Source organism: Chenopodium quinoa, unplaced genomic scaffold (assembly GCF_001683475.1).
Source record: "Chenopodium quinoa cultivar QQ74 unplaced genomic scaffold, ASM168347v1, whole genome shotgun sequence".
NCBI classification, from domain to species: domain Eukaryota; kingdom Viridiplantae; phylum Streptophyta; class Magnoliopsida; order Caryophyllales; family Amaranthaceae; genus Chenopodium; species Chenopodium quinoa.
Window position 1 is genome coordinate 1,339,799 of NW_018744996.1, and position 25,957 is coordinate 1,365,755.

The 25,957-nt window shown below is 41.6% G+C and overlaps 1 pseudogene; it reads right to left on the reverse strand.

The window, feature by feature from the left end:
* Positions 1-633: 633 nt before the first annotated feature.
* LOC110707156 lies at positions 634-25,622 on the reverse strand (annotated as a pseudogene).
* Positions 25,623-25,957: the final 335 nt, after the last annotated feature.

Consider the following 25,957-nt stretch of genomic DNA (forward strand, 5'->3'; position numbering starts at 1 on the left):
CAACAAATAACTTTGGTACCCCAGGTTATAATTGGTGCATTGTTACAGGATGATGCCAAAGAAGTTATTACTTTAATTATATGGAAACGAAGATGCCTTTTGTTGTTAATGACATAATACACTTGGGCAAGCATAACAGCGTTTAACGTAGACAGTTCCATAACATGGATAGTATTAGTGAATGAACCGACGAAGATAGGTCTTATCTTTGTTGGTATAGCATATACAAGAATCTACTATAGTTGGTATGATGGCTTGGGGTCGAATATGGGTAATAGATTTTCTGGAATAACTCCAACAACGTCGCTATCCTCATTTTAGTGTGGTAGTTAGATTTAGAAGTGGAATAATTATATTTGAGTTGGTATGGATACGCTACTTATTTAATAATGAACTGCTTTCGTTTCATATTACTCCTCCTCAACGACATTTTGGAGATTTTGTAATTTGCTTTTTTTTTTCTATCCAATCCACCCTTAATTTAATTTGGATTAGAAATTGTTTGACCAAAAGAAATATGAGAGAAGACATTTAATTCACAAGATAACCAAATTATACTAAGTGTATACAAAAGAAAATTTTTATCCGCCGATAGAGAAGAAAACAATTGCATTGAGGATGTGCAAATAATAACACCATGTTAATGGTTTACAGAATGAGGCAATGAATTCAATGGAAAAGAGATGGAAGATACATGAGATATATAGTTTCTTTAATGAAACATATTTCTAAGCATTCAAAGCAAAATTGACTAGGCCAAGGCTAAGCCTTTCAAAATAATAGCCGAGAAGCACCATGGTTCATAAGAAACATGGTGTAACAAGATTTTACCCTTTCTAACTACATTAGCAAGAATAGTCGGAATGAAAATCATTCAACTAACAAAATAGAAAAAAAATAGCATACTTTTATCTGCTTACCTTGCTCCATTCTTTCTGCTACCTATATCTTGCCTCGTTGCTACCAATCAAAATCCAGAAAGCAAAGGACAAGTAATATTATTCATTAATTAATATCTTTCTACCAAATCCACTACTTTAGAATAAGAACTGTCAACTGCTGATGAAACAGAACCTCCAACCTTCTCTTTAATGTCAGTAGGTGATTCTTTGACAAGTGACTGAATCCAAGAAAGATCAGGCTCTTCACCATTGTTGCCAAGCTCAAAAGACGAAGATCTCCCGAGTTTACCCAATTCATCCGTGTTTGTACCCCAGTCTGGCTTACCGTTGGAGGAACCCCATCTTGACCAAGAATGAACAGGAGAACCCACAATGGCACCCAAGCTGGTTCCAAGATCCCGAGAGCTGAGACTGCGGAAGTGATGAAGTTGTTGCTCCCGTTGAGCAAGCAAAGAAGCCCGAGCACTCATTGGGGAGATGGGTTCCACACTTTGAAGAGACATTCTTCCTGACAGTAATGGATGGTCAGCTACACCCTTAGGCGAGAAATTTGTGTTGATTGGAGAGAGCATGCCTTGCTGCTGCTGTTGAAACTGGTTGAAAACAGCAAATTTATGAGTAGGCGAGTAAAGACATGAACCCAGTCTTGGATCATTATGCCGTGGATACAAGCTTTTAGCAGAAAAAAGATCATCCAGGTTAGAAGGGTTCAGAGTTTTTGAGCGGTTAGAGCGGTTTAAAGAATTAGGGTTCATAGAAAGGCAAGAAAATTCACTCAGGAGCTGTTGTTGCAAGTCATAATCTTGCAGCATTTCAAACTCTTCAACTGCAATATCTCTTGCATTAAGAGATGACCTCAACCTACTGGACTGAAGATTGCTGCCTGGAAGACGCAAAGACGGAACATTTGGCTGTGGCCAAGCCAAGGAAGAATGAGAAATTCCATTAGCAGCTGAAGGTGACATTGGTGGAGTGAAAGCAGAAGGAGACATAAGAGATGAGGGAGATCCTGGCATAAAGTTCATAGCAGCAGCAATATCTATAGAACTAGAAGCGCTTGAGCGGGGAGAGGGAACAACAGAACCAGTAGACACATAAAGTGGTCTCAGTTCCTCAGGTATATGAGCAAAGAATCAAACTCTTCTAGCGCAACTTGGGCCGTCCTTGCAGAGACGTGTCCTATATTGAACTCCAATACTAAAAAAACCCCATGAGCATATTCACAGCACATATCCCCTCTCCTACAAGCTCCTTTTCTAAAATCAGGGCAAGAACACAGCTGTAATGGTACTTCCGCGGATCTCTCCTCCTAACATTTTCACCTGGATGAACAAAAGGGCATTCTGTCCAATCATGAGAATAGGCACGAGAACAAGGGCGAATCTTGTTCATGTACTCGGAAGCATGGAGGGAAACATAAAGGAAAAGTAAAAGACAACGAGTGATACAAGCAAATGAGCCTATTTTTTATCCACATATGAAGATTATGAAACCCAAAACAATGGATTCTACGAATTATTTCAGGAACAAATTTGTCCCACAAGAATCTTACAAGTCATGTACATACATGTAAGAACAAGAGCAGATGGATTATTAACATTCAGCAACATTCAAAAGAATTTTAGATCCAACGAGCCCATAGGACCAAGTTCCTGTTAATAGGAGCAAAAGATTTTGTTTTCGAAACATAGCACAGCTTCTAGTTAGTACAATGCAAAAACCCGAAAAATCAATCAACAATCAAAAGCCACCTTGCCCCCTTCCTTCCCCCCACCCCCTTGTAGGAACATATTAGATGCGATAGCAGAATTTCAGGAACACTTCCTAAACATCTAAAACAGGATCTCATGCATATAAATAATACGAATCACATAAAGTAGTAAGATATACCTGTAATGCGTGTACTCCTCGTTAGCCTTAGATTGTTCTTCTTCGGAGATCCAAAACCTCAATTGTGATTCCTCTACTTGGTCCACAAAACCCGAGATGAATCCCACGTATGCTATTACGGAAGAAGGAGAAAGAAACTTTTCTCTCTTCTCACTTTTTATGGATACAATTTTTTTATGAGAAGTATTATTATATTTCTATTCTCTGTAATTGTATATATAATGACTCCTCAAATAACCGCCCACTTAACCTTTATTAGTCTTGGTGTGCTTTTTCATCTCGTGCTTTTATGTGTGACCTCATAGGATTCAATTACATTTAGCAGCAAGCCCATTAAATAATAGGCCTGCAAATCGTAGTTGGTTTCTAGCAAAACATTACGATTCCTAAAATAACCGAATAAATAATCTCCTTAATTAATCCTATATTAAATTTAGTGATTGTTGTACTTGATCGAGGACACTCCTTCAATCTCCCACTTGTCCGAGAACAAGTGGAGCAATCTTGAATTCTCTTAAGTCTCTGAATGTCCAATTTGATAATATGATAACATCTTATGTCATCCATATTAAGATTCAAATTGTTTCTTGAAATCTGAGTTAAGAACTGTAGAAACAAGTGATTAAACCTTTAATAATCCACTTGAGCATGGCCATGCATTTTCAGTTCTAACTCTTCAAGAGGCCAAGACACCAATCCCATTTAAAATAAGAGGACTTATCCATTCCTGTCCAACCAATACTCCCATTAAACTTTTAGCACTCTTGATTGCTGCCTTTATTACCTCCTTTTACGGCACGGCGTTTGACATCATCAAGGATATACCAATTATCTCATGGAAGAATGTTGTTCTCATTTATGAGGAATCCACTAAATATAAGTTTGAAATCTTATTTCAATTTTGGTCTGTTCCATACACATCACAATGCATATCTATGTAGTCGACTAAACATCTCTATGTCCCTATAGCTCATGAAACTGAGCTATCAATCGATCCACATACTAGTCTTTTTATTGAGCCATTTATGTCCATTAATGTCTCAGACTAGGAACACTAGTAATTTATAATTTATGTCTCCTAATAGGGTTTCATTTGTCAAATTACGCATATGACAACCTATAAAATTACAATTAATTTGAACATTTTATTTAATTCTAAACCACAATTAAATAAGAATAATTTATTGATAAACATAAATATTACACGATTCAATGTCTTTACAATTATGAAAATCGATTACATAATCTAAAGCCATTCTCCAACACACTTGATTCCTATAGCTCTAGCGTGACTTTCATGCTTTGGCTGTGGTAGGGGTTTAGTCAATGGATCAGCGACATTCTCATCCGTATGAACTTTGCAAACTCTGACATCTTTCCTAGCAACAATTTCTCGGATTAAATGGAATTTCCTTTCCACATGCTTAGATTTGTGATGTGATCTTGGTTCTTTTGCCTAAGTAATTGCACCATTATTATCACAGTACAAGTCAACTCCATTCACAATGGTAGGCACAACTCCCAACTCAATGAGAAATTTCTTAATCCAAACGGCTTCTTTGGCTGCTTCAACTACTACCAAATATTCAACTTCTGTTGTAGAATCTGCTACAGTGCTCTGCTTTGAACTTTTCCAGCTGACTGCACCTCCATTTAGACAAAAAAATGAAACCAGACTGTGATTAGAAGTCATCTTTGTCGGTTTGGAAACTTGCATCCGTGTAACCTTTAACAACTAAGTCACTCTCACCTCCATACACTAGGAAACTATCCTTAGTCCTTCTTAAGTACTTAAGGATGTTCTTAGCTTCACTCCAGTGTGCGTTACCCGGATTTGATTGGAATCTGCTACATAAGCTCAAGGCATATGAGACATCTGGCCTTGTACAAATCATAACATACATAATTGGGCCTATAGCAGATGGATAAGGAACATTTCTCATTCGCTTAGTCTCATCAGATGTCTTTGGACACTGATTCTTGTTTAGCGATATGCCATGTTGCATGGGAATAAATCCTCTTTTAGAGTTTTTGTAATCCCCCGTATTTTTAAATATTTTATAAATGAAATTTTATTTTATGTATAATATTTATTTGTATTTTTCCAGAATTTAATTTTAAAAGTTTCAAATTATTAATTTAGGTCAAAAATTATTTTAGGCTAAATTATTTTATGAACCTATATCCTACAATCCAGTATCATAAAAACAAATTCTAACCCATTTGTTTATTTAACTGACCCATTATTTTCATGAGGCCCAATTCTACCCTAAAATTCTCTTCTATAAATACCCCATGAATCCCCAAATTTTCCCCCACACAAAAAGGTTATTCTTATTTTCTTCCTCCTTTTTTCTTATTATTTTCATAAAGCTTATGCAATTGATTTTTGGGTTTTGGTTTTTATTGCTTGAAATTAGTTTATTTAGTATCAAAATCATGTTTTTGATGTTTAAAACTTGTTTGAATTTTCAAATTTTGTAATTTTAAACCTAGGGTTTTAATTTAGTTAAATTGGGATTTTAGGGTTCTAATGATCAATTAATTTGGGGCTTTTGTTCCTATTGAATTTCTAATGATTAATTAAGCATAAAAACAAATTTTCAGTTTTCCGTAATCAACTTTGATCTCCGTTCTTAATTTTTTTTATCACGTTTAATCACATTTAGATTCTAACTCGTCCGATTTTTACAAAAAAAATAGTGTTTTTCGTGTGTAAACGACGTTTGGATTTCAGATAGTTTTTGATTTTTAACGAAGATTTAATGTTTAAAATAAATTTTCAGATTTTTATAAAGCTTTAAACTTGCTGTAATTTTATGAATAAGTATGTATTTTAATGTTTTTATGTAGGAAATTTTAAGAATAATATATAAGCTTTTAATTCTAGCAAAAAGGAAGGTTTTAAAGTGTTGTATATTGAATTTTGAAGGTTTGATTGAGTTTTTATGAAACTAATTGAATTCTAATTATATATTTCAAGTTTAGATTGTTGCATTCATACATGCTACTATTAAAGTAAATTTTCAGATTTTTAATCTTGGTTTTAAAGGTTTTAAATCATGGTTTTATGATGGATTTTTAGGTTTTTAACATACTAACCTACTAGATAATGATTATTTCAAGTAGAGATGTTTATGAGGTTGTTTTATATTCTTAAACTAAATTTTCAGAGTATAATCCTTACTTTAAAGTTGCTGGAATTTTATGTTATAAGCTATATTTTCATGATTTTAACATATAGACTTATAGTTGAACTATTGAATTATTAACTTTGACTATTGCGAGTAATTTAAAAGCATTATTTCAATGGTTTAAGGGGTTTTAAAGTAAGTTAGTATTGCTGTAAATTATATTGCTTGGGTATTGATTGAATTATTATTGTTTGATTTAGGAGAGGACATTGTAGAAGGCGATTTTTAGTTCCTAAAGTGGTCAACCAACTCGTTTACTCAAGGTACGTACAAGGATACGAAAAGCTTGACTCTAGAAGCATGTTTAAGGGCTTGGAAGACTTAGAATCATGTTAGGAAACTTGTGGATTGGTTGGAATTGTAAGGTAGTAAGTTTGATTGGTGAATAATGTGATGGTTGGTTTAGTTTCATGTACGAGAAATGCGTATTAATTTATCTTGTAATTATTATTTATGCATTAACTTGCAAGATGAGCTTAGAGGCAAAGGTACGTGAATATGTGGAATGAATTAATATATTACTCGTTCATGATTATTGAAGTGGAACGAGTACAGGGAGAATTAAAGTCTTATAAGACGAGGTTGAGGATCAAGGTGCCTTATGCACTTAAGGTGTTTATACACCGAGGTAGTTAAAGGATTCAATACTAAATATTGTTTGTCACTAATAAATCAAGAATTGAATTGGAAATTTCAATTGTTTGAATGATTGATGTATGATTGGTTGTATTGTTTTGCATTGAGTCATCACCAAGTTTAAACTTATAAATCACGTAAAGTGCAAGATGGATGAGCAATAAAACTCTGGATTTGTGCACATCTAGAGTATTGACAATCAGGGGTTAGGGTTCACGGGGTATTAGCCGTGTACTTTCTAAAGGCCGTCTGATCTACGAGTCTCTTGTTTACAAATGTTTTTTAAAACTATAAGGAGTTAGATGAGATCTCATACTAGCTATGGCCACGGAGTCGCGCCCGTCTGCCATTGGATGTTTATTAATGTTTCCGAAATGAGGCATAGGGTTTTTCTTTTATTGATGTTCCGAATTGGATCATGGGGAGACAACTTGGTCTATTGCTTAATCCAACCAATGAATGAAATGAATTATTGTTAGTAATTAGTGAGGTCTTAGTAATGTTAATAGTTGATGCGTGTGTGTTTGAGTCAATAATTAGATTGTGTGTGCTGATTAATTTTAGTAACCTGTTAGGGATTCTTTGTTATAATTCGTAGCTTGTATGTACTCAGCGTTGCTGATTGCGTGCTTTTGTGTGTCTCTTTTCCTGGTCATGGCCTTCGCCTTTCAATGACCCTATAATAATCCTATTTTTACACTTGTAATATTGGGGAGCAGACTAATCACAGGTTTTTACACAATCAGAACTTGCATCAAGGTGGTGGGATTTTGAGTGGAGTGTTGGATATTTTCACAGTTTATTGCAACTCTTAAGTTGGATTTATTTTAACTCTGATCTGATTTAATTATATAGTACTTTTATTGGGTTTTGAATAAGAGCCTTAATGGTTCCGACTTGTAAGACTAAATTTGGTTTTGGTTATTGGTTTTGGAAACTTATTGATAACTGAGTTAGTTTTTCCGCTGCTAAATTCTGAACTAGCCTTAACGTTTGAACACGTGGCGGTAGCACGTCAGTTTTTCTCTTGCAAATTGATAAAGGTATTTACAGGTTTTAAAGAGAGAACTATTGGGGTGTTACAGTTTTCCATATTGAACTTTGTAAGAACTTATCTATATAAGTTTCTTGACTTAGTCCAATCATCCTTCGACACCTATCTCTATGGATTTTGATTCCCAAAATGTATTCTTCCTCTCCTAGGTCTTTCATAGAGAAACAACTTTTCAACCACTCCTTGACATATTCAAGCATTGGTATGTTATTTCCTATGAGAAGTACGTCATCCACATACAATACCAAGAAGACTATGTTGTTCCCACTTTCTTTCTTGTAAACACAAGATTCTTCTTCGCTTCTGAGAAAATCAAACTTTTTGATTGCCTCATCAAATCAAAGATTCCAACTCCTAAAAGCTTGCTTTAGCCCATAATTAGACTTCTTAAGCTTGCATACCTTCGTAGGATTATCTGGATCTATAAAACCTTCTGGTTGTGTCATGTACACATCCTCCTGCAAGAAACCATTCAAGAAGGCGGTTTTCACATCCATCTGCCATATTTCATAGTCATAAAATGTAGCAATCGCTAGAAGTATCCGAACAGATTTAAGCATCGCTACCGGTGAAAAAGTTTCATCATAGTCAATACCATGGATTTGCTTGAAACCTTTAGCAACCAGTCGAGCTTTGAAAATAGTTACATTTCCATCCTTGTCGGTTTTCAATTTGAAAACCCATTTGCATCAATAGGTGTTACCCCATTTGACAAATCAACCAAATTCCATACTTGGTTCTCTGACATGGATTCCATTTCAAATTACATGGCTCCAAGCCATTTTTTGGAGTCTGGACTCGTCAAGGCTTGTTTAACTAGTAGGATCTTCCCGGTCCAAAATCATAATTTCAGAGTTTTCCGTTAACAGAAGTTCAACAAACCTCTTAGGTGGTCTTGTTGGTCTACTAAATCTACGTACGGGCTGAGCAACAGGAGAAATGTTCTTCTTAACTATTTGAGAATTTTCGCAAGAATTTAATTCGAGTGGGACGATAGGAGGTTCTTGCGTTGAATGCAATTCCTCCATCACATTGTTAGTATTGAGGAAAGGATCGTGCGTTTCAAGCACTAGCTCTTCCTCATTTACTAATGGCCTAATCGGTAAAAAATAGCCCTGTGATCGCGTCTATGACGTGGTTTTATCCACATCCATTTGTTGCTCCTCTCGAATTTCTTCGAGATAGATACTACTCCTACTTGTCTTTTTGGAAATAAAACCCTTTTCCAGAAAGACACCATCTCGAGCAACAAACACTTTGTTCGCATTTCGGGTGTAAAAGTAGTAGCCCTTTGTTTCTTTAGGATAACCTATGAAGAAACATTTGTCAGATTTGGGAGACAGCTTATCTGAGAGTAAACGTTTTACACAAGCTTCACAACCCCAAATTCGTAGAAAATATAATTTTGGAACTCTTCTTGTCCATAATTCATATGGTGTCTTTTCTACTGCCTTTGACGGAGTCCTGTTTAGTGTAAAAACAGTGGCTTTGAGGGCATGTCCCCAAAAGGATATTGGAAGATTTGCAAGACTCATCATTGATCGAACCATATCAAGTAAGGTGCGATTCCTCCTTTCGGATACACCATTTAACTGAGGTGTTTCTGGTGGAGTTAGTTGGGAAAGTATTCCACAACCCTTTAGATGATCATCAAATTCTTAGCTTAAATATTCTTCAACACGATCTGATCGTAGTGTTTTTATTGTTTTGCCAAGTTGATTCTGTACTTCATTCTGAAATTGCTTGAACTTTTCAAATGATTTAGACTTATGCTTCATTAAGTAAATATATCCATATCTACTTAAATCATCAGTAAAAGTTATAAAGTAACTAAACCCTTCCCTGGCCATAGTGCTCATTGGTCCACAGACATCTGTATGTATGAGTCCCAAAAGATCACTTGCTCTTTCACCGTTTCCTGTAAAAGGTGACTTAGTCATTTAACCCATCAAACACCCTTCACATATATCATATGATTCATAATCAAACGATGTCAAAATGCCATCCGTTTGCAATTTCTGAATACGTTTTGGGTTGATGTGTCCTAAACGACAGTGCCATAAATAAGTAGGGTTCGAATCGCTTGATTTGTTTTTCTTGCAGTCTACGTTATAGATATGTTTGTCAAAATCTAATACATACAAACCATTTATTAATTTAGCACTAGCATAAAACATCTCTTTAAAATAAACCGAACAACTATTGTTCTTTATTTCAAAACTAAAACCTTTGGTGTCTAACACGGAAACTAAAATGATGTTTTTAGTAATAGAAGGAACAAAATAACAATTATTTAACTCTAAAACTAATCCAGAAGGTAAAGGTAGACTATATGTTCCAACTGCCAAAGCAGCAACTCTTGCTCCATTTTCCAACGCGCAGTTCTACCTCTCCTTTAGCCAGCTTTCTACTTCTTTTTAGTCCCTGCACATCCGAAACAATTTGAGTACCACGACCGATATCAAATACCCAAGAAGTAGAAGTTGTTAAATTAACTTCTATAACATAGATACCTGAAGAGTCTGTCTTCTTATCTTCCAAATAATTTCGGCAATTCCAATGGCTTATTCCATCACAATAGAAACACTTGGCATCCGCTTTTGATCGCCCTTGGGCTTATTGGATGTCTTAGTCTGAGCAACTTGCTTGCCCTTTCCTTTGACAACCATTTTTCCCTTCTCATTCCTCTTGAACCCCTTACCCTTTTGTACCATAAGAACTTCTTTCTTTGGTTTTGGAATGTCCATCTCAGCAGTGACGAGCATTCCGTGCAATTCTTCTAAGGTTTGCACTTTATTGTGCATGTTAAAGTTTTGCCTGAATTGCTGAAACCCATCATGCAATGACATCATGATTATGTCAGTGGCCATTTCAGTGGTATAGGTCATTCCCAGTTTAGACATTTTTTGGAACAATTCCATCATCTTGAAAACATGTTCTCCCACTGGTTCATCGACCTTTTGTCGACATCCGAGCAACTCTCTATGAGTCTCGTATCTCTCTATCCTTGCTTGCTTCTGAAACATCTTTTTCAGTTGCTGGATAATGCTATGAGCATCCGTACCATCAAACTTCTTTTGAAGGTTTGGTTCCATGGAAGCTAGCATAAGACATGTGACAAACACTGATTTATCTTTAACAACCTTTTGACTTGCCTTTTCAGCATCTGATGTTGTGGCTGTCAGAACTGGGACAGGGGTGTCAAGGACATCCTCTCTTCCTTCAGCCCTAAGAACAATTCTTAGGTTCCTTTCCCAATCAAGGAAGTTAGTGTTGTTCAATTTGTCCTTCTCAAGGTATGAATGCAAGTTAGGACTGTTGTTGTTGTTGTTGTTGTTACTAGATATGATATCTACAACAGAAATATAGCAAAGTTAATTTTATGTTTATCATAGTAGAATACAATATTTGAACAATTCAAAGCTACTTATCACACTTTAAAGTTTGTCCCGTATAATTAATGTGAATACCAAGATCCTTTAAAACAAAAAATTTTAAGCAGACTTTGGCCCTATGTATAAAATCTAATGTTTTATTGGTAAGCAAACAACCTTTACTAATTATATCTCATATAATTCTTGGTTGATAGATAACAACTTTTGTTTCCATCTCTATGTTTCAAGACCCAAAACTTTGTCTTTTGATAATCTTGTTGAGCAAAACCAAACAGTGACATGTAAATTTCATAAATATTACCCTATATTCCCGAGATTATATGCAACACCCCGCTTTGGCGGAACCTATTACTTATGATCAAAGGCTTTATGCAACACACGACTAGTATTCCTTCATCGCCGGAGATTACTCCTTGACCAGCGGAGCAGCGACCGTGGCCCATCTAAGATGGTTCCGCCACCAGCCGTGGTTGCTCCCACTCAAACCCTTACTGATTAGGGGATTTTTATCCACCAATCACCGTCTGACAAGTGGACCAACCAGGTTCCGCCACGTGTTCTTCACGAAGTCCAACAGGAACCTGCCACGTGTCAATCACAGATACGTCCTCCACGGACCACTTAAGACACGCCACGTGTCCGCCCATGCCAAATGGGAAAACCGGCCATCAAGGCCCAGTCCAGTCTAGAGGCCCGGTCAGCCCTAGGTTTACCTTAAACCTAGAGAGTTGCACGCTTCCCAAGGCTATAAATACTCGATTAATCCTCATTAATCAAAAGAATCGAATAATCAAGAGATCAAGCAGAGAAGAGCAGAGTTATTAACAACCGGCTAATCTCGCTAACAACGCAGATTACCAACACTAAGCACTCTCACCTAGAGAGATCTCATTACTTTAATTTCTGTATTGATTACTCCTTAATCGGGTACTAACTTGACCGTTGGAGGCGGAGCTCTCAGGAGTCTCCGTTATTTTGCAGGTACAGGCGTCCGGTTCCAGTCTCGGAATTGTAACTCTCCCGCAGGACATCAGAAAACCCCGAAACATTTGGCGCCGTCTGTGGGGAGAGTACTTCAGAGATGGCATCCAAGTCTGTACCGACTCCAGAAGAGAGGCGTCCCCTAGACGACCCTCAAGTTCAGTCGGACCATGATACCGAAAGTGAATTTGAAGTTGAAACTCATACAGCTCCAGACGGGACCCTAAGGGCCCGACGTACCCGTCATACCGAAATGAGGGAACGGGAGTATCCTCAAACAGGAAGCGAGCCAGCAGGCGCAACGCTTGCTCGGCAACAGCCGACTGATGGGTCTGCTCCCATCACAAGGAACGAACTCATGACCTTCATGAGGGACTTCAAGGGAGAGATCCAAGAGTTGATCAACAAAAAACCGTCTGCTTCAGTCAAAGAGCAGTCGGCCAAGAAACCTTCCACTTCACTGAAGAGGAAGCCAGTTCAAGGGCGAGAGGCGACTCCCCATCCTAAATCCAAGAAGCGGGAGCCGTCTGCTCTTGATTTCACAAAGCTTCGTTATCCTACGGGAAATAGGAAACCGGTTCGTCATATTCAGGCGGACGGGTCAAAGCAAACGTTCACAGATGCTCGGCACCTGCTAGAGCAGAAGAAGAGTGACCGATTATCAGAGTCGGCTTCTACTTCAAATCTTCAGGACAGTTTGCGAAATGCCTCAATGAGGCATACTCAGTCGTACCATGAGAGTCAGTCAGGCGGCACCTCCCGTCAGTCCGGCTTTCATAGTGCCCAGGCGGTACCAAACTTACCATTTGTGCCGCAACAACAATATTTTATGCAGCCACCTCCATTTGGTGGACCTGCAGCAAAAAACGTCCAACCTATGGACTGGCAGCTACGGCTGCTTAGACTTGGTGAACAGCCGTCGGCCTTCTCCAAGGAAATTACTGAAGCCGCTCAGCCGGCCAAAGTAAAAAATGTTCTAGTAGGCGCCTATGACGGCACTACTAACCCAGAAGACCATCTGATGGCATTCACCAACCTGATGTACCTTCAAGGGTTGGATGATCCCACTTGGTGCAAGTGTTTCCCAGCGACTCTCAAGGGAATTGCACAGCAATGGTTCGGCAACCTGCCGACTGGTTGTGTAAACAGCTTCAGGACGCTTGCTTACTTATTTGCCTCCAACTTCGCAATGAACATCCCTGCGAAGAAAACGACCCTTGATTTGGGAACAATTCAGCAGGGCGAGAAAGAGGGGCTTCGTTCCTACATCAGGCGGTTCAACCTGATGAGAATACAGATTCAGGGGTTACCGGATGAGGTAGCTTATACTGACTTTTTTAGAGGTCTCAAAGACGGGTCTACCTTCAAATTTGATTTAGTTCGAAAAAGGGTGGCGACTCTTCAAGAGGCCTTGATTGAAGCAGAAGCCTATATACAGGCGACTGATCTGTGTACGATGAAACAGTCGGACGGGAAGAGGTTCGACAAAAGAGAGGGACGACAGAAACAGTCGTCCAACAAAGATGAAAAAAGAAAAGAGGTCTGGGCGGCTGATTCCTCTAAACAGCCGGCCCAGAAAAAGAAAAAAGAATTCAAACCATACTCCCCAAAGTATGTGTTTAACAAGGATAACCAGTTTATCCTAAAAGAAATAAAGGGACGGCTCTCAATTGAGAAGCCGCTCCCCATGAAGGGTTCTGCGAGCAACCGGAACCAAGACAAAATCTGTGCTTATCATGATGACATTGGTCATCACACCAATGACTGCATCAGTCTCATGCGGTACCTAGACCACTTGGCTGATCAAGGTGATCTTGACACTTATGTCAAGAAATCTACGGGGAATACTTCCTCAAAAAAGCAGTCGGCCAAAAAGAATCAACAGGCCGACAGTTCTGATACAGATGATGCAGTCGTCTACACCATTGCAGGCGGCTTCTCAGGAGGCGGCCCCACTATTAGGGGCAACAAAGATAATATAAGGCGGTTAGATGTAAATTCCGTTCACCAAGAACGGCCGTCCAAATATACATTTCCTGAGATTGTCATCACTGAAGAGGATCTAGGAGGAATAAGGGGACCGCATGACGATCCTCTCGTTATTGAATGTAAAGTGGCCAACCAGAGAGTTGGCCGAATCCTCATAGATACCGGGAGCTCTTCAGATCTCATCAGCAGCAAATGTCTGTCAAAACTGAAATATCAGACGGACTGCATACATCCGGCCTCCCACCCTTTAATAGGTTTTGGAGGAGGAGTCGTCCACCCACTGGGACGAGTGGATCTACCCATTCGCCTGGGCGAAAAAGGGGAAGGACGACACATGGTAGTCCGGTTCCTAGTGGTAGAGGAACTCTCGGCCTACAACATGATTCTGGGTCGACCAACCCTGAATAATTCCAAGGCTGTTATAATCCCGTCACTTATGCTGCTTAAGTTTGAAAGGGATAATGGAACAGTCGGCTCCCTAAGGGGAGATCAGAGGATGGCCCGAGAGTGCTATCTCTCGGATGTCAAGCCCACTGTTATGGCCACTGGGTCAAGTGGAGAAAAAACAGACCTTGACAATGTCAAGGAAAGTGCGCCTGTTCAAGAAACAGGCGACAGAAAAAGAAAGGCGTCCCAGACAGAGTCCGCAAGAAAGGCAGGAAAATAGCAATCATTGGCAGAGGACCGGCCGGATGAGTTCCGCCCTCAGCCGGCTGGTGAGCATGCGAACCTGATATTAGACGACTCCCATCCTGACCGAACAGTCAAAGTAGGGACGACTGCTCTGAGAAACCTTGGTGACGACTTTCACAACCTGTTGAAAGAATACAAGGACATCTTTGCATTTGAAGTCCATGAAATGCCAGGCATTAGTCCTGATCTGGCAGTACACAAACTCGCTGTGGATCCGAAAAAGAAGCCGGTACGACAAAAGAAGCGGAACCATGGTGAAGAAAGAGGTCAGGCGGCAGCCGCCGAAGTCAAAAAATTACTTGATGTAGGGTTCATTCGGCAATGTTACTTCCCAGATTGGGTTGCAAATGTGGTGCTTGTTAAAAAGCCGAATGGCACCTGGCGAATGTGTGTAGACTACACAGACCTGAACAAGGCGTGCCCCAAAGACAGTTACCCTCTGCCTAAAATTGATAACCTGGTCGACTCAACAGCCGGCCATGCCTTGATGAGTTTTATGGACGCCTATTCTGGTTTTCATCAAATTCCTTTATGGAAGAAAGATCAGGAGAAGACGGCCTTCGTCACTGATCAGGGATTATACTGTTACACGGTCATGCCGTTTGGTCTTAAGAATGCCCCGGCTACCTTCCAACGAATGATAAACACAGTGTTCTTTGATCAGATTGGGAGAAACGTCGAGGCATACATTGATGATATGATTTTCAAGACTAAACTTCAGGAAGATCATCTGACGGACCTCCGAGAAACTTTCGCCACACTCAGGCGGCACCATGTCATGCTCAATCCCAAGAAATGTGTATTTGGAGTTGAGTCTGGGAAATTTCTCGGATTCCTTATCAACCAGAGAGGAATAGAGGCGAACCCTGAGAAGGTACAGGCGGTCATTGACATGCAGTCGCCTCGTACCGTCCGAGAGGTTCAGAAGTTAACAGGTTGTCTGGCGGCCTTGGGAAGATTCCTAAGCCGATCAGGCGACAAATGCCTATACTTTTTCCAGGCAATTAAGAAAAAGGCAAGGTTTGAATGGGGGCCGGATGCTGAGGCCGCCTTCCAGAAATTAAAGGTTCACTTGCATTCCTTGCCGAGGCTGGTCAGCCCTTTGCCCAAAGAAAATCTCTACATGTACCTGGCCGTCTCTGATCATGCGTTAAGCGCGGTGCTCCTTGCTGAAAGGGACGGCTGTCAACTTCCGGTCTACTTTGTCAGTCACGTACTGAAAAATGCCGAGTTGAGGTATCCCCTAGTGGAGAAATTTGGTCTTGCACTCTTCATGGCTGTTAAAAAATTGAAGCCCTACTTTCTGGCACATGCAGTCGTCGTGTATACCGACCAACCGATCAAGCGGCCCCTTACCACCATGGAGTCCTCCGGACGAATGATCAAATGGGCCATAGAAATGCAGAGTCTCGAAGTTACTTTCGAGCCTAGAAAAGCAGTGAAGGGGCAAGCCTTTGCTGACTTTATTGTAGAGATGACTCGTCCTCCTGACTCTCAAGTTCCAGACCAAGTCTGGAAGGTATATGTGGACGGAAGCTCTACTTCAAACGGTTGTGGAGCAGGCGTCGTATGTCAATCTCCAGAGGGCGACAGGTTCGAGTATGCTCTACGCTTCAGTTTCCAGGCTTCAAACAATGAGGCAGAATATGAAGCTTTACTAGCCGGGATCCGCATGTGTAAGGCGGCAGGGGCAAGGAAAATAGACGCCTGTTCTGATTCACAACTGATAGTGAGTCAGTACAATGGCGAATACGAAGCAACACATCCGGCCATGATCAAGTATTTACAGGCGGTCCGACAAGCAGTCGGCTCCCTTGAGGATTTCCATCTGATCCAAGTGCCGAGATCAGAAAACAACCAGGCAGATGCACTTTCGAAATTAGCATCATCCGCCTCCTCCGATACTCCTCGAACTGTGTTTTGGGAAGTAATGGAGAAGAGAAGCATCGAGGAAAATCCTATTGGAATTCTAGACAGAAGCTCAACCTGGATGGATTCAATCAGGGCATATCTGACAAACGGTACACTACCGGATGATCCTCAACAGGCGGCAGCACTGAAAAAACGAGCCTCCTGTTTTGAAATGATACAGGGAGAACTTCACAAGAGGGGGCACCTTCAACCCTTCTTAAAGTGTGTTACTCCTGAAAAGGGACGAGAGATACTAGATGATCTTCACTCTGGTTTCTGTGCTTCCCATATAGGTGGTAGGATGCTTGCTCAAAGGGCAAGGCGGCAGGGCTACTTTTGGCCTACTTTGGAAGCAGATGCAATGGAGATGGTGAAAAAATGTGACAAGTGCCAAAGGTTTGGCAAATTAATTCACCGTCCGGCTACTGACCTCACTACCATTCACAGCCCTCTACCGTTTGCTAAGTGGGGCATGGACATTCTGGGTCCATATACGCCTGCTACAGGCGGCAGAAGGTATATACTTGTTTCCGTTGACTACTTCACTAAATGGGTAGAGGCGGAGGCTGTAAAGGGAATCAAGACGAAAGATGTAATTTCATTCATTTGGAAAAACGTCATCACTCGGTTCGGGGTTCCCATGTCTATGGTTTTTGATAATGGTCCCCAATTTGAGACGCCTGTTCTCAAAAGCTGGTTGGGAGACCAAGGAATTGCACATTACTTTGCATCTATCGGCCGTCCACAAGCAAACGGCCAGGTAGAAGCCTTTAATAAAATCATCTCAGACGGTCTCAAGAAAAAGATTGAACGAGCAGGCGGCCTATGGGCAGATGAACTACCACATGTTCTTTGGGCCATTAGGACGACTGAAAAAGGGGCGACTGGAGAAACTCCCTTCCTCCTAACTTATGGTGCAGAAGCTGTTCTTCCAATAGAACACTACGAGCCGACTCTTCGAGTAATGCTATATGACGAAGAGGCAAACTGGGAAGCTATGCGCCTGGCATTAGACTCACTTCCTGAAAAGAGGGGCAATGCTGTTTTGCGCCATGAGATCTATCGCCTGAGAATGACTAGATCATACAACAAAAAAGTACACAGGCGTCCACTCAAAGTAGGGGATTTTGTACTTAGAAAAATGGAAGCAGTTGGTAGGGCTAATGAGTCTGGCAAACTAACTCCCAACTGGGAAGGACCCTACCGAATCTATGCGGAAGTCAGGGACGGTACCTACCGTCTGGAAACACCAGACGGACAACCGTTGCCTCGAACCTGGAATGTAGATAACCTTAAAAAATATTTTTTCTGAATGATGTAAAGTAAAGAGCGACTTAATAAAGTTTGCACTTACTATTCAATTTTGTATTACGAGGGGCATGCCGTCTGTACCTTTACAGTCGGCTACTCTCCATTGAGTTTTTTTACTCTATCTCCAGAGGGGCATGCCGTCTGTACCTTTACAGTCGGCTACTCTCCATTGAGTTTCACTCTTTATCTTTAGAGGGGCATGCCGTCTGTTCCTTTACAGTCGGCTACTCTCCATCGAGTATTTTACTCACAATACTTAGCTAAAAAGATTAGGGCCTGGCCGATCCTGTAACTAACAGGCGGCTACCCTTCTTTTACTTAGCACCTACGTTCACCAAGAACTTACCAAGGCCACCGGCCGAATGATCAGACCAGGCGCCAAGCCACCTGATTAAAACTACAAAACTAATTCGACCTGTCCCAACATCATAGCAGGCGTCCGACGGCATCCCTCCGGATGAAATTCGTCGCAGAGAGCAGCTCCCTTTTGGGTGGAACATTGTTCTATAAACTAATTACACGGCACCTATACGACTGTCCCCAGGGGCAACCACGTAGCCGTTTTTGAGACAAGGATAACTCTATCACTAACCAAACCAGTGGTAGCAGTTGACATCTGAGTCAGATGACCGCCTGTATTACTTGGGATAAATGCAGGGGGTACCTATTGAGTTAATAGCCAACAAACATTGGCGAATCAAGGGGTCTAGCCGGCCTACGCCGCCTGGTACCTCTACTTCTCAAACAAAAGTGATGGCGACTGAGTAACTCCAAAGTTAACTCATAGTCACTCCTTCAAATTTGGTATGGAATCTAAAAAGTTTGAGTCGTCCGCCTGTTTTAAACAAACAAGGGCACTCGAACCCCTATTCCTACTGGATAACCTATTGAGTTAATAGCCAACAAACATTGGTGAATCAAGGGGTCTAGCCGGCCTACGCCGCCTGATACCTCTACTACTCAATCAAGATTGTGACAAAGACTAAGTAACTCCTATGTTAACTTAATAGTCACTCAAACTTAGTATGGAGCCTAAAAGGTATGAGTCGTCCACCTGTTTTTAATAAACAAAGGCTCTCAACCAATACTCTTGCTAGGTTAACAAATAACGAATTAAAAGCCAACATTGGCAATAAAGGGAAACAACCGGTACCCGCCGCTTGTTTTCCCACTTAATTCCTTGGCTACTAGGTAATTCTATTTACTTGGTCAAATTGAAGAAAGAGTTCGAATACCGATTGATTAAATGGCCGACTGATCATCTATCCTGGAAACAGACAACCAGTCGTCCAGGGGCATAGGCGGCATACTTACTATTTGTACCTGTCTTAACGTTCGGCCATACACAACAGTCGGTCTAGTGAGCAAATTTCAAATACTTAGACAAATTTGAACCAAAACAAAAAATTTGATTAAAAATGAGCTGGCCATAAAAGACCAGCAGAATATTCAAAACCCCGGCCCCCTGGCCGGGTAATTACAAAGCAAACGGCACGCAGGCCGTGAAAAGAAAAAATACTTAAAGCTTAAGAAGGGGGCAGTTCAGTATCAGCAGCAGCCGCCTGGTCAGCACTCTTCTTGCTGGACTCGGCCTTAGCTGCACCATCTTTTGATGCCTTACCCCCAAGTGGCACAAGCGCCACAACCGGCTCTTCCTCCTCCAACGCACCGTCCAACGCCTCTTCTTCAGCAGCCGCCAGGATCTGTTGATTATATATTTCCGAACACTGGCGGTACGTTCTTTCCCACGAGGCAAAGTCGGCACTGGGGAACAGTCGTTCCCAGGTCATGCGTTGGATTTGAGCGGAGTCTTCCACCATCTCCCGGACGAGCTCTTGTTTCTCTTGCTCGGCCTTATCCGAGAGCTCTTGGGTAAGACTCTTCTCCTGGTTCACCAGGCGTTCTTTTACGTTAGCCAAAGATTTCTCCATGGCTTCGTAAGAGTGCATTTTTTGGCGAAGGGGTTTCAGCTCGGCTTTAAGGTTGGTGACGGTCCCCTCCAGCTCGTCAACCTTCTTTTGGGCCGCCTCTAGCTGAGCCCGAACAGCGGCGGTCGCCTGCGCCTGATAATAAAGAAGATCAATGGTCAGTACTTCATTTTGGGCAATTTGAAACATTCCCTTATCACAGCTGGAGGCGGCCATAGCCTTTGCGGCCTTTACCTCTTTGTTTTTCCGATCAATCGGCTTGCGTAGGCTGTTGACTCGGAGCAGGGCCTAAGTACAAAGAAAAACAGGCGTCAGTTTCCAGATAAAAAGTTAACAGGCGTCCTAGAACTCAAAAAGCTCAAAAATATACTAAGTATACCTCAGCAAGGACCCCTGAAATTCCATCAAGGTCAAGGGTGCCGGCACCCTTGACCGCCTCCCTGTCAGATGGAGGAACTACTTTAACCATTGACTTGGCTACCTCAACCAAGTCAAGTCCCTGGGGGCCGGCTGCATTAAGCGAAAGGAAAAAACAAGTTAGGCCTAATCAATAAGGAAGCAAGGGTGAGTTTTAACAAGCAAGTGTCCATACATCTAGGCGGCCCCGCCTGGGTTTTTGAAGAAGTGGCCGGCTGCTTCTCAGCCGCCACTGTTTTCCTGGAAGACCCAGGAGAGCTTGCAACAGTCGTTCTCCGGGCCTTGGGGTCCGGCTGTTGCGAGGAAGAAGCCCTTGGAGTGCCAGACTGAAAACAAAAAGAGTTAGTATATGCATAAGACAACTAAAAGAGGAAGAGTTTTCGAAGCTTACCAAGGGTGCCTCCTTGTTAGGGGAGTCGGCATACGTCTGTTTCATGAGCGAGGCCCGCAATATGGCCGTTGCAGTCTTGGATGCTGTTATTTTACTCATGGCGTCAACTGCAAGAAATAAACAGCAAAGTTAGTAAAAATCCCAAGTAAACAAGGCGTGAAAAAAACAGAGTATTCGTCAGGCCGGCTACCTCTAGAGCACCGACTGCTGAGGCCACAGGCGGCCAAGAAGTACTCGTCATAGAGCCACTTGAAGCTCGGGACGCAGTTTAGGGGTACTTGCTCTCGTACCCCTGAAGTAGAGTTCACCCTAGTCTCTACTTTGAAGAGTCCTTTGTCTAGGATCTCTTTTTTAGCCTTTGGGGGAACAGGCGGCATGCTGCGGCCGCCTGCGAGAAGAGGCGGATCCCTATTCCACTTGTTAAAACGTTTGTTCAGCTCCGTGTCTGAACCCTCGATAATAAGGAAGGTGTTCCTCCAATCCTTCCATTTGTTCGCCTTACCTTTTGTCATAAGGTAACCCCTATGGCTTGTTAGTTGGTACCAGCCGGTACCTCCCGACTTAGGGGTCCGGCTGAGATAGTTCATATGGGCGAAAGCCTCAAAGCTTGGCTCCACCCCGTACATTTCGCACCCGGCCACATAGCCGAGTACGTTTACCCAAGAGTTGGGGGCTAACTGCCATAACCCCAGATCATACCCATCTAAAATCCGCTGAACAGCCGGATGTAATGGGAAGCGCAGTCCAGCTTTGATGGCCGCCACATAGCAGCCAAAGCAGCCGTCACCATAGCTGGTACCAGCCGGCCAGACGACAGTATCTTCTGGATCCGGCACAAACAGTAAAAACTCCGGGCCCATTTTGTGGTTAGCAATAAAGCTCGCCACGTTGTCTCGCATGGTTGCAATCCGGCCCCGGGGTACCCTGCAGTAGTAGGGGGCGTTTTCCTCTCTGTAAGAGGCGGACGGCTCTGCCCAATTATCCCCCTTCTCAACTGCATGAGAACGTCTCGCCTCTTGTAGGCGGCTATGTTTTTCTTCTGAGCCAGAAGAACTGTGGCCAGAAGAGCTGGATTCGGACTCGTCCCCTGACGAGTCCGAAGAGGACGACTCCTCCCCTCTCCTAGAGGGGCCCGCCTCCTCTCCCTTAGAAGGAGCAGAAGGAAAATTAGACATGTCCACGGTAAGATGGGAAGGGAACACCTTGGTCCCTCTCTCAGAACTGTCAGCTTGACAGTCGCCTCGTTCTACATCTGGCGCCTGGTCAGATGTTTCACTAAGGAGCACCCTTTGGGAGGAGCCGTCTGAGTTTGATATCATAGCAGTCTTTTTTGTTCTGGCCATCACGTTCTGCATAGACACAGATACAGTCGGACTTTGTATAAAGGGCAAAGATGGGTCCAGAAAAGGGCAGGCGGCACTCCTAGTCCTAGATTCAGCCGTCCCCGGTGACCGGCTGATCACTAACTTAGGGCGTGTCGTGTGCTTCCATGGTGCCATTTCAAAAAATAAAAAGAAAATTAAGAGTAAGAGAACTGAGTTACCTGAACGAGTGACGGTTGATGAAGTCCTGAAAGTTCGGGTCAGTCGGCTTGTCAGAACAGGCGGTAGGCAGAAAAAGTCCGAAATGTCAGAGCAAGTTCAGGGGTCCGAATGTTCTCGCAAAAGTTCTCAAATGTGAAAATGACCGAAGTCAGCACTTCCTTTTATAGGCAAAGTGAGAAGGCGAAGGGTCGCTTCCAAATTCAAAATTTGGGCGGGAAAATCTCTCGGCCGTCTGCAAGGTGACACCTGTAACAGGCCGTCGCCTGTCACCGTGCGACACCTGTCACAGGCGACACGTGACCAGTCGCGTGCCACCTGTGAGGGGCAAATGATTAGGGGATTTTTATCCACCAATCACCGTCTGACAAGTGGACCAACCAGGTTCCGCCACGTGTTCTTCACGAAGTCCAACAGGAACCTGCCACGTGTCAATCACAGATACGTCCTCCACGGACCACTTAAGACACGCCACGTGTCCGCCCATGCCAAATGGGAAAACCGGCCATCAAGGCCCAGTCCAGTCTAGAGGCCCGGTCAGCCCTAGGTTTACCTTAAACCTAGAGAGTTGCACGCTTCCCAAGGCTATAAATACTCGATTAATCCTCATTAATCAAAAGAATCGAATAATCAAGAGATCAAGCAGAGAAAAGCAGAGTTATTAACAACCGGCTAATCTCGCTAACAACGCAGATTACCAACACTAAGCACTCTCACCTAGAGAGATCTCATTACTTTAATTTCTGTATTGATTACTCCTTAATCGGGTACTAACTTGACCGTTGGAGGCGGAGCTCTCAGGAGTCTCCGTTATTTTGCAGGTACAGGCGTCCGGTTCCAGTCTCGGAATTGTAACTCTCCCGCAGGACATCAGAAAACCCCGAAACACTTACTTTTTTTTTTTTTTGAGTTAATTAATTTTACAACTTTTGTAAAACTAATCGGTGATCTTTAAATAGGTTTAGTCTGATTAAAAAACCCTATATAACATATTAATCAAAATCTCCATTCTAATTAGTTTGGGGTTTTTAATTTTATTTTCAATAATACAATACCTCCCTTTAATGAAATTAAAATTAGCATTATACGCATCAAATTGATCGAATTAATTATGATCATATTATTATACGCAAGAGGCAAACTGATACCACTGTAGGAACATTGCGATAGCGGAATTTCAGGAACACTTCCTAAACATCTAAAACAGGATCTCATGCATATAAATAATACGAATCACATACAATAGTTAGATATACCTTTAATGCGTGTACTCCTTGTTAGCTTTAGATTATCCTCCTTCGGAGATCCAGAACCTCAATTGTGATTCCTCTACTTGATCCATAAAACCCGAGATGAATCCCACGTATGCTAGTACGGAAGAAGGAGGAAGAAACTTTTCTCTCTTCTCACTTTTTAGGGATACAGTTTTAATATGAGAAGTATTATTGTATTTCTATTCTCTGTAATTGTATATATAATGACTCCTCAAATAACCGCCTGCTTATCCTTTATTAGGCTTGGTGTGCCTTTTCATCTCGTTCTTTTATGTGTGACCTCAAATGACCCGATTACATTTAGCAGCAAGTCCATTAAATATTAGGCCTACAAATCGTAGCTGGTTTCTAGCAAAACATTACAATTCCTAAAATAACCGAATAAATAATCTCCTTAATTAATCCTATATTATATTTAGTAATTGTTGTACTTGATCGAGGGCACTCCTTCACCCCTGCCCTTCCAAATATGCAGGCATCAACAAATTAATCTATAACCATGAACATAAAGACAGTCAAAAGAAGTTTAATTCCAACAAACCCATGGGACCAAGTTCCTGTTAATAAGATGTAGCTTGGATATCATCAAACTTTGAGTAATTGGTGAAGGTGGCGAGTCTGAGTAAGACGAAGGAGATCCGTTTACTGGTGAAGATGAGAGTGGTGGCGAGTTTGAATTAGAACTGGTGCTTGACAACCTCAAAATGCGCTCACTAATAGAACCATGACCATAATAGATTAATAACATTGAAAGGCCGATGTCCATTGGCATCAAGTGCATAATGTTAAGCACCTGCCTCCAGAAGCAACCTCACAGCATCAACAACATTAACAAAACCACCAGATGCAGCACAGTAATGAAGTGCTTTTATTGTCACCACATGACCGGTTAACATCAGTGATGGAGAGAATGAATCAATTTCAGAACATCCATACTGCCGTAAATTGAAGCAACCATCAAGGGAGTTCTATGCTCACAGACTATCTGTTTCGAGCCTTTCAAGCAGGCTTGAATGTATCTACGGTCTCAACAGCCAAGTTATTCATGTCTTTGAAAGGAGGTAACTTACAATGAATTTCACCCGAAAAATTAATCTAAAATCATAAACATAAAACATTTAAAAGAAAGCAAAAGGCAAACTTTGCAGCAAACCCAATAGCTTTTCTAGTTTAGGGTTCGTTTCACCCCATCTTCTTACCAATAATTCCCAGTGTATCTGTGCAGCTGTACAATTCATTAACCATTCAAATTTGATAAATTTATAGGCATGTGACCAAATTCTATAATCAGAAAATTCATATGCCCTAAAAATTATAACCGACACCAAATCCAAAACACTACTTTTTTTTTTTTGAATGATACCCAAAACACTACACTTAAATCTGTTTGTGAACCAAAAACGGAAAAATAAAATTTAAGCAAGGGTTTTTTGTCACAAACACAAGCATATTTCAATACTCAAATTGGGATAAACATGCAATAAAACAAAGCTTATTGGCCAAAAAAAACAAGTTGAAACCCTCTGCAAACATCACAAAAAGCAACTAACTTCTGATTTTCATAAAACGACAAAGCCAGAAGCTTAGAGAAAAACAGAAAAACCATAAAACCCTTCATTATATTTTATAGAAAAATTTAACAGGAATAATCCAACCTTTTGTCCGTTCTCCCATATTAATCCCACGTTTTGATTATTCCTCATTAATCCAACCTTTGCCCCCTTTTTTCTCACAGCAACCCTTGTAGGTCCTGACCGTTATAACCGGTTAGAATGCTGACATGACACTTTATGATTGGTTTTTTGCTTTTTTTTATAATTTACCTTTTTATTTTTATTTTGAGTTGTTAAAAAAAAAAACCACCATCATCTTCTTTCTTCTTTCTCTCTCTTCCCCCATTACCACCATAGTCACCAAACCCACCAGCTGCCACCTTCCTTTTATCTCTCTCCTTCCCCTTCCCCTTCCATGGCCTTCCTTCATTACCACTTCACCTCCCCTTTAACTTACCCACCAATAACAACACCTCTAGCCAGCACCACCAACAACTCCTTCAGCCACCACAAACCTCCAGCCACCACGAACTTCCAACCACCATGTATCTCTAGCCACCATGAATCTCTAAATACCACCTCCAATAACAACTAACTAATTAAGCACAAACCTCACAACCGATGCTGTTTAAAAACCACCCCTTCTACCACCTAAGCATGCGTGCGCCACCCCATCCTCACCACCACAAACCTTAAAACCCCACATAACCACCACCCTTTGCTTCAATCTTGTTGTCGCTATTGTCCACTTCCATGGTCACCATTAACACCATCCACCACACCCTACTTCCACCACCCAGATAGGAAAAAAGCCCACCCTAACTACCACCATGACCCACCGCCACCAAACACCAAAGCCAGCAGCACCTTACCCACACCACCTCACCAAATCAGAAA